Here is a 9,108-nt window from a genome sequence, read left to right as displayed (position 1 = left end):
GCTGAAGGTATGTTACAAAAATCTATAACCCACCCACACTGTAATCAGGGGATTGAGATTAACTTTATATTAGATCTGTATTTCTAGTATTCTCAGACAAGGTGTGAGAATGATGCTGGAACAAAGCCAATATATTGTGGAAATGCTCATAGTCTTATCAATAAACATATTACCAACACTTGAGCAGATTTTGTTTTATATAACCTGTTGACAGAAAATTATCTCCATAATTATTTTAAAAGAAATAACATTTTCAAGTGACAAAGGTGTGAGCATTTTTTTTCTTCAGGATCAACAATTCAGAGACATTGGAGGGCTTTTACTTTAGGACTGCTTTCTGGGCCTATGCCAGAGAACTGCCTCATAAGAAAGTTCATGTTGCTATATCAGCCATTCATATAAAGGTCGAGACCTGTCTTACACAGGATTACACTCTACAGAGTACTGTAAACTAGATCCAACATATCTACTTTCACTCAAGCCCCACAACAGTCCTACTGAGAATTCATGTCGCCTTCATGCATTCTTCAGGACTCCGTTACAGCAAAATCGGCACCTAGAGCTACATACATATGTTTCAAAATTTAGTGATAATAAAAAACTCTTTTCTCCAAAAATTCAACTCAAAGCATGTGAAGAGTGAAATGTCAGCCAAAGAGGCTTTTCTGCCTGTCTGCTTTCCTCACATTTGTAGAATACTTTTTTCCCCGTATTGTAGAGCACAAAAACTTAAATGGTGCATGTTAAAAGACTTAAGACCTGCATCCCCAGTATTAAATCCTGATTTTTCATTCTCAATAGGAAAGTCATGTCGAGTTACAGTAATTAAGCAGTAGTTCAAACAAAAATAATTAGAGATATTATCAAATTACAAAGTATTGCTTCTTATAGACCTGCACATAAAATTCAGACTATTATAAATTCACAGTAATAAAGAGCTACTTAAAAGCTTGGAAATTTTTACTTTGAAACCTTACAAACTCTGTGTGGGCTTCTAAAAATATGCCATGTTAAATGAGTCACATTGTGGCAAACACACATATAGATGTATCTCCATGGCTAGCTTTTCAGATGTTGTTGAATATCTTTATGGAAATTCCTTTGGAGATGAGTAACGTGGGAGTTGGCAGTGCATTTTCATCTGACTTCTTCCAATTCCTGTCCTATTGCTATCATGATTAACTTCTTTTTCAGAGTGTCACACTATTTAAGCCAAAATGGAAGGTCTGTATTTTGGGCAGATGACTATTCAGTGCACTGAATGATGGAGCATCCTACCAGATACTGTTAAATCTGGGAAATGATCAAAATTTGAAGTACAGTTTCTATTGAATGCCATATACTGCTTTCATACCACGGTAAAGTAAAAAAATCATAAAATCAAAAAATTATTAAGTTGAACCTCATAAGTCCAGGACTACCTATATATACAATTGTGGCTTTTTGTTTGTTTGTTTTTTGCTGGTATCACCAATCTGCCCAGTTAATTTCTTCCAAAAGGAAAAACATTTAAGATTTTTCCCAAAATTGCCCAGCATACAGTATTTCTCATTGAAAGCACCTATCTGTTCATTAAATGAACACTGCTATCATTTCAATCAGAGGAGGCAATGACAACCCACTCCAGTACTCTTGCCTGGAAAATCCCATGGACAGAGGAGCCTGGTAGGCTGCAGTCCACGGGGTCGCAAAGAGTCGGACATGACTGAGCAACTTCACTTTCACTTTTCACTGGAAACTAATTCCATAAAGTAACCATTAGAACCAGGTTTGCTAAGTATTCTTATGGGAAGATTGTGAAAAATGTGTAGAAGCTAAACCACAATGCATTATAAACATATGAATCTTGACTATTTTCTAAGAAGCAGTGAGGTCTATGTGAATATATTCCATTTCCAGCATCTTGTGTTGAACAGATGCTCAATAAATGTAGGACTATTATCAGTCCTTAAGAGAGTGAAAGCAGCTTCAAGTTTTTCTTAGTAATGGAAGGCAAGGACTACCACTCACTCTCTCATTCTCCAATGTCTTCCTTTTACTGAATAAATAGGATTTTGGGACTTCCCCAGCAGACTAATGGTAGGGACTGCACTCCCAATGCAGGGGGTGTGGGTTTGATCCTTGGTTGGGGCAACTAGGATCTCACATGCTGTAGCTAAAAAAAATAAATAATACAAAAATAAAATAAATAGGCTTTCAATAAATATTTCCTAAATTGAATCACTCAACAGATTGTTAACTAAGATTGTTAACTTTGCTATGTTGAGAGACTAACTTGTTTGGGTTGATCTAGAAGTAGTAATAATTTATAAGCATTCTTGAGATGATCTTAAGGATAACAAAGGTACAGAAAAGTACACGTTTTAACTATACAATCCAGCAGATTCCCACAAATATAACCATTATCCAGGCGAAGAAAGAACTTTACCAACAACTTAGAAGTTTCCTTCATGACCCCTTTCAGTCATTAACCTCTCCATTCCTCCCAAAGGTACCGCTGTCTTGATTTCTAACACCATTAGTTCTAAAACTATGGATTAGTTTTTGAAATTTGTATCAATGGGATCACATGATATGTATTCCTCGCTGATTTCTTTTGCTCAATATTGCAGTTGCATGAGGTATCATGTTGATGATGTAACTGTGAATTGCTGAACAGCATTCCATCATATGGGTAAGTCACAATTTATTCATCTCATTGTTGAGGGAATTTGGATTTTTACAGTTGGGCCATCTATAAACAAGGCTGCTAGAGATATTATGTACATATCTTGGTGAAGACTGCATACTTTTCTATTGGATTTATCAGTTCAGTCACTCAGTCATGTCTGACTCTTTGCGCCCCCATGGACTGCAGCTGCAGCACACCAGGTTTCCCTGTCCATCACCAACTCCTGGAGCTTGCTCAAACTCATGTCCATCGAACTCATGCCATCCAACCATCTCATCCTCTGTCGTCCCCTTCTCCTCCTGCCTTCAATCTTTCCCAGCATCAGGGTCTTTTCCAATGAGGCAGTTCTTCGCATCAGGTGGCTAAAGTATTGGAGGAATTTCAGCTTCAGCATCAGCCCTTTCAATGAATATTCAGGACTGATTTCCTTTAGGATGGACTGGTTGGATCTCCCTGCAGTCCAAGGGACTATGTCCAGTTCTAACTGTTGCTTCTTGACCTGCATACAGATTTCTTAGGAGGCAGGTCAGGTGATCTGGTATTCCCATCCCTTGAAGAATTTTCCACAGTTTGTTGTGATCCACACAAAGACTTCGGCATAATCAATAAAGCAGAAGTAGATGTTTTTCTAGAACTCTCTTGCTTTTTGGATGATCCAAGAGATGTTGGAAATTTGATCTCTGCTTCCTCTGCCTTTCTAAATCCAGCTTGAACATCTGGAAGTTCATGGTTCACACACTGTTGAAGCCTGGCTTGGAGAATTTTGAGCATTACTTTACTAGCGTGTGAGATGAGTGCAATTGTGCAGTAGTTTGAACATTCTTTGGCATTGCCCTTCTTTGGGGTTGGAATTAAAACTGACCTTTTCCAGTCCTGTGGCCACTGATGAGTTTTCCAAATTAGCTGGCATATTGAGTGCAGCACTTTAACATCATCTTTTAGTTTTTGAAATAGCTCAACTGGAATTCCATCACCTTCACTAGCTTTGTTCGTAGTGATGCTTCTTAAGGTTCACTTGATTTCGCATTCCAGGATGTCTGGCTCTACGTGAGTGATCAGACCATCGTGATTATCTGGGTTGTGAAGACCTTTTCTGTATAGTTCTTCTGTGTATTCTCACCACCTCTTCTTAGTATCTTCTGCTTCTGTTAGGTCCATACCATTTCTGTCCTTTATTGTGCCCATCTTTGCATGAAATGTTCCCTTTGTATCTCTAATTTTGAAGAGATCTCTAGTCTTTCCCATTCTATTGCTTTCCTCTATTTCTTTGCATTGACCACAGAGGAAGGCTTTCTTATCTCTCCTTGCTATTTTTTGGAACTCTGCATTCAAATGGGTATATCTTGCCTTTTTTCCTTTGCCTTTAGCTTCTCTTTTCTCAGCTATTTGTAAGGTCTCCTCATATAACCATTTTGCCTTTTTGCATTTCTTTTTCTTGGTGATGGTCTTGATCACTGCCTGCGGTACAATGTCACAAAACTGTCCATAGTTCTTCAGGCACTCTATCATATCTAATCCCTGGAATCTATTTGTCACTTCCACTGTATAATCATAAGGGATTTGATTCAGGTCATACCTGAATGGTCTAGTGGTTTTCCCTACTTTCTTCAATTTAAGTTTGAATTTGTCAATAAGGAGTTCATGATCTGAGCCACAGTCAGCTCCTTTTTTATTGGATTTATACCTAGTGATAAAATTGCTTGGATATAGGATCTGCAGAGAAATGTACTTCAGCAGATACTGCCAGTTTTCTAAGAAGGTTGGTTATACACTTTTAACTTTTTCACCAGCAATATATGAGAGTTCTCTTTACCCCATAACCTTACCAGCACATGGCATTGTCATTCTTTTTTAATTTTAGCTATTGTGGTGATCATCTATTTCTGGACTTCATTTCATTGGTCTGTTTGACTGTACTTGCACCAATATCAGTCTTAGTTAGTTTATAAAAAGTCTTGGTATCTGGTAGATATCCAGATATCCTTCTTCAAGGATTAGGTTTTTTACCTTTTCTATTTTCATATACATTTTAGGGATCCCTGTCAATCCTTACACACTCCACCTCTCCCTTCCCCCACACACTTGTGGAACCTATACTAGAATTATATTGAATTGATAGACCAACTTGATAGAAGTTAACATTTTTATAATAATCTTAATGATTGAATCTGGTACATTCTTTCACTTAATTCTTCTAAAACTTCTCTCAATAATCTTTTAGTTTTCTCTGTAGTTTTCAATTTTTTTTCCTGTCCAATCTTCCCACCATCTATTTTTTCTTCTTGCTTTATTGCACTAGAGTTGTCCATTCAGTAACATGTTGAATAAAGGTGGAGATAATGAATCTTTTTTTGTTCTTAATCTCAAGGATAAAGTGCAGAGTATTTTACTGCTGTATATCATTTTTAACCATGGCTGGATTTGACCTTCCCATAGTTTAAGGTTTTACATTTGTTTGTTGAGTGAATTGCACTGTAATTTTCCCTTTCGTCTAATATCCATGTGTCATACTGCTATCAGTGTTATACAGGCCTCGCAAAATGAGCTCAGAAGTGTTTGCTCTTCTACTCTCTGTAAGGGTCTGTGTAAAATTAATAGAATTCACTGATGAAATAACTGGGGCCTGGAATTTTCTCCTCTGCTGTTTCCCTCTCCTCTCAGGAGAAAGGTCTAGATTACCTTCAAAGGAGCAAAAATAAGGCCATCATTTGACTTCAACAGAAACAATGAATACAGAAGGCAATAAAACAAGTTGTTCAAAATACAGAAAGAAAATACCTACCAACCCAGACTTCTATGCAGAGCAAATATATCCTGCAAAAATGTAGACGAAATAAAAGAATTTTAGGATAAATAAAAACAGAGACTACATCACCAGAAGACCCACACTGAAAGATATACTAAAGAATGTTCTTCAGGCAGAAGGTAAATGATCCCAGATCAAAGCTTGAAGGTGCAGGAAGGTATAAAAAGCAATGGAAAGAGTAAATGAATATGAAAGTATGAATCTATAACAATGTGTTATGAGGCTTAAAACATAAATAGACAAACTATATGAAAAAACTAGCATATAAATGGAGCAAAATGTTCTAAGGGTATTGCCTCATGCATAGATACATGTAAATTAAAGGACTCTGCCACCTGAAAAGGTGAAAGTGTTACTCGCTCAGTTGTGTCCGACTCTGCAACCCATGGACGGTAGCCTACCAGGCTCCTCTGTCCACGGAACTCTCTAGGCAAGAATATTTTGGGTAGCTATTCCCTTCTCCAGGGGTCCTTCCTGACCCAAGGATTGAACTCAGGTCTCCTGAATTGAAGGCAGATTTCTTACCATTTGAGTCACCAGGGAAGCCCTTAAGAAACTTTAAAAGAATGTATCAAGTTAATAGAGCAGGAAAACAAAATATTAGTAATTACTCATTCAGTTCAAAAAAGTAAAGAAATATAAAGAAATAGAACAGGAAAGAAAAATAATCAATTATTAATATGTTAAGATTTAAACCTAAATATGTCAATAATTAAAGTTAGACTATTCCAAAAAAAAAGACAAAGACTATCATATTGGTTTTTAGAAATATTTTGCTTATAAAACACATCCTTAATACAAGGATAACAGAAAGCTTGAAAGTAAAATGTGGAAAAGAAATTATGCCAACACTATGCCAAAGAAAGCTACAGTAGCTATACTAGAATCAAGCAAAGTAGACTTTAAGAAAAAAATATTGTTAGAAGTAAACACCTTTGAAAATTCTAAAAGGGTCAATTCACAAAGATGAAGAAGCTATTTTAAATTTATATGCACTACAACAGCCTCAAAAATACATAAAATAAAAACAAAACGAGAAAGACAAATCCATGAACTTAGTGGCAAGTTATAACACACCTCTTGGTAACTGAGTCAATAAAGAAATAAGGATATAAAAGATTTAAGCAACACACCAATAAAAAGAATCTAATTGACATAAACTGCAAATAGCTACAGAATCACTGTTTTGTTCAAGGCCATGTCATAGTCAACTAAACATATGCAAGGTCTAACCTAATAGTAATTCTCAACAAAATTTAATCAATTGAAATTACACAGAATAAGCTCTTTAATGACAGATTTAAACTATAAATCAATAATAAAAAATACTAGAAAATTCCCATACATTTGGATTTGTATTTGGTTTTGAAAAGTTTTACCATGCTTAAGTGCTTTTTACTTATTTCACTTGACGTTCAAGACTATGGCTTTATTGTGTTTCCTCAGTTGTGGGAGATCCTCAGCCACTGTTCATTGACTGACTGTCTATTGTTAAATTTGGCTACTGAACTCTTGATTTAAAAAGTTTCTCAGTTCTAAGAATTTCCATTTTGCTCTCTCTTAAAACTAATTTTCCATTCTGTTAAATTCTCCATCTTCCCTTAGTTCCTTGTATATATTAAGCAGCTAAAGTTCAGGATTGATTACATATTATCAGGATTCCCTTTGACTCTGTCACCTTTGTGTCTGTTGTTTTTTGACCAGGTCTTTATCTCTTTTACTCCTGGATCAAATATATTTGATCACGTACGAAAAATTGCACAAAAATTTCAAACACCAGTAATGTCATCTTCATACAAAACAACTTTGCTCCTCTGAATCTCAGATAATAATCCAGTAAGGTTCATTCAGTTCCTTTGAAAACTAGTCTATTAATACTTCTGGTTCAACCTATTCCTAGAGTATATAGTAACTTGGGGTTCCCAATCAAAGCTTGGGGCATGGGAGGCTTAAAAGGGCTCCCCTTCTTGGTGATCACTGAACTCAAGGTTTTGTCTGCTTGGCACTTGATTCTGTACACCTGTTTTTCAGCTTCTTGGTAGCCTCTTCCAGAATAGGTCCTGGGGAAAAAATAGCCTCAAACACCAAGCACCTCTTTGTTCTTCCTTTCTCAGATTTTGGCCCTATAATTCTTTAGTACCTTAGTGGTTCTCTGAGTTTCAGATGTTTATATCTATACTTCTTTCTATATATATATATACACACACAGACATACACATGCATGTCTATAAGTCACAGCTTTTCTAGTTCTCAGTGGGGAGATAGGTTCAATGTAACTACCTTAACTGGAAATGACACATTTCTTTTCCATCATGCTCTTACCCCATCACTCTTCTGAATCTGTTCTTTAAAAAATTTATTCAAATAGTTTAATTTTTGCTGTACAGCAGTGACTCAGTTATGTATTTTTTATACTTTTCCACTATACCACAGGATAGTGAATAATATTTTCACTGTGCTACATATATAGTAGGGCTTTATGAAATTGTTCTGAAGTTCACTAGTGACCTGTTGCTAAATTCAAGGGTTCTTACTCTTCATTAACCTATTTGCATCACTTGGCACATGATTATTACTTCCTCCTGGAAGTAATCTGCTAACAACTTCTACTGCTACCACCAAATCACTGCATTGTGCCTAATTATAGTAGCTCCTTAACAGTTTGTCACTGGCCTTGGTTCCATTTAGTCTTTCCTCAGCACAGTAGCCAAAGTAATTCTATTAAATCCTATCATTTAACCTCTTTGTTCAAAACTCTCTAATGACATGCCATAAACAAAAGCTAAAGAACTTAAGCCAGAATGTCTCCTTGGGTCCAGCTACAATGGCTGGTACATTTGAAACAGTTCATTGTTTTAAAGAAGCATATTTTAATGTGATAGGAGAGGCAAAGTGAGCTGGAAAGAAAAAGATCAAGTCACACAAACATTAATTACCCATCATAATTTATTCATGATATTGCCTAAAACGAACAAGGCCATATCCAAGGTATCTGAATTACAGCAATGGGATTAAAAAAAAAAAAAAAAAATCACTCATGGAGTTTGAATTCTAATGGGACATATACAACATACCAAAGTACAATATAACTACATAATACTAAGTATTATGGAAGAAAATAAAGAGGATAGTAAGGGTGTTGTAACTTAAGGTCCTGAAGTGGCAACGGGAAGTATGCTAGGTGAGACAAAGAGTAGTGTTTCAGATTTTCAGCTACCTCAGGTCTGCCAAGCTGCAGTCCTCCCCATTGACCTCTTACAGAAGCAAAGTCCAAACATGTAAACAGGCGTCAGGTTTTCTGGGCTAGGTGCTTTAATGGCAGTATTTCAAGATGGGAAACTGATTTTACTTTTATTCAATGATTTTTAAAAAATGATCTAAAAAACTCATGTTAAGAAACGGAACCACAAACATGCTAGTGGCTTGCTATTCTGAGGGCACTGGGCTACATTACTATCCCATGTAATCAACTGTCAATTCAGCAGTCTGTGAACTCATTCAATTGCTGCATTAATGCTTGGCCCTAAAACATGTGTATAATTACCAGAGTTCAACAGTGCAAAGACAAGCCCTAGACTGGATGCAGCTCATCGAAGACTATACTATTTTCTAATTTCTGTAGCTATACCAA

The sequence above is a fragment of the Muntiacus reevesi genome, chromosome 15 (genome assembly GCF_963930625.1).
Source record: "Muntiacus reevesi chromosome 15, mMunRee1.1, whole genome shotgun sequence".
Lineage (NCBI taxonomy): Eukaryota > Metazoa > Chordata > Mammalia > Artiodactyla > Cervidae > Muntiacus > Muntiacus reevesi.
The sequence above is the reverse complement of the archived record's forward strand: the minus strand, read 5'-3'. Positions refer to the sequence as shown.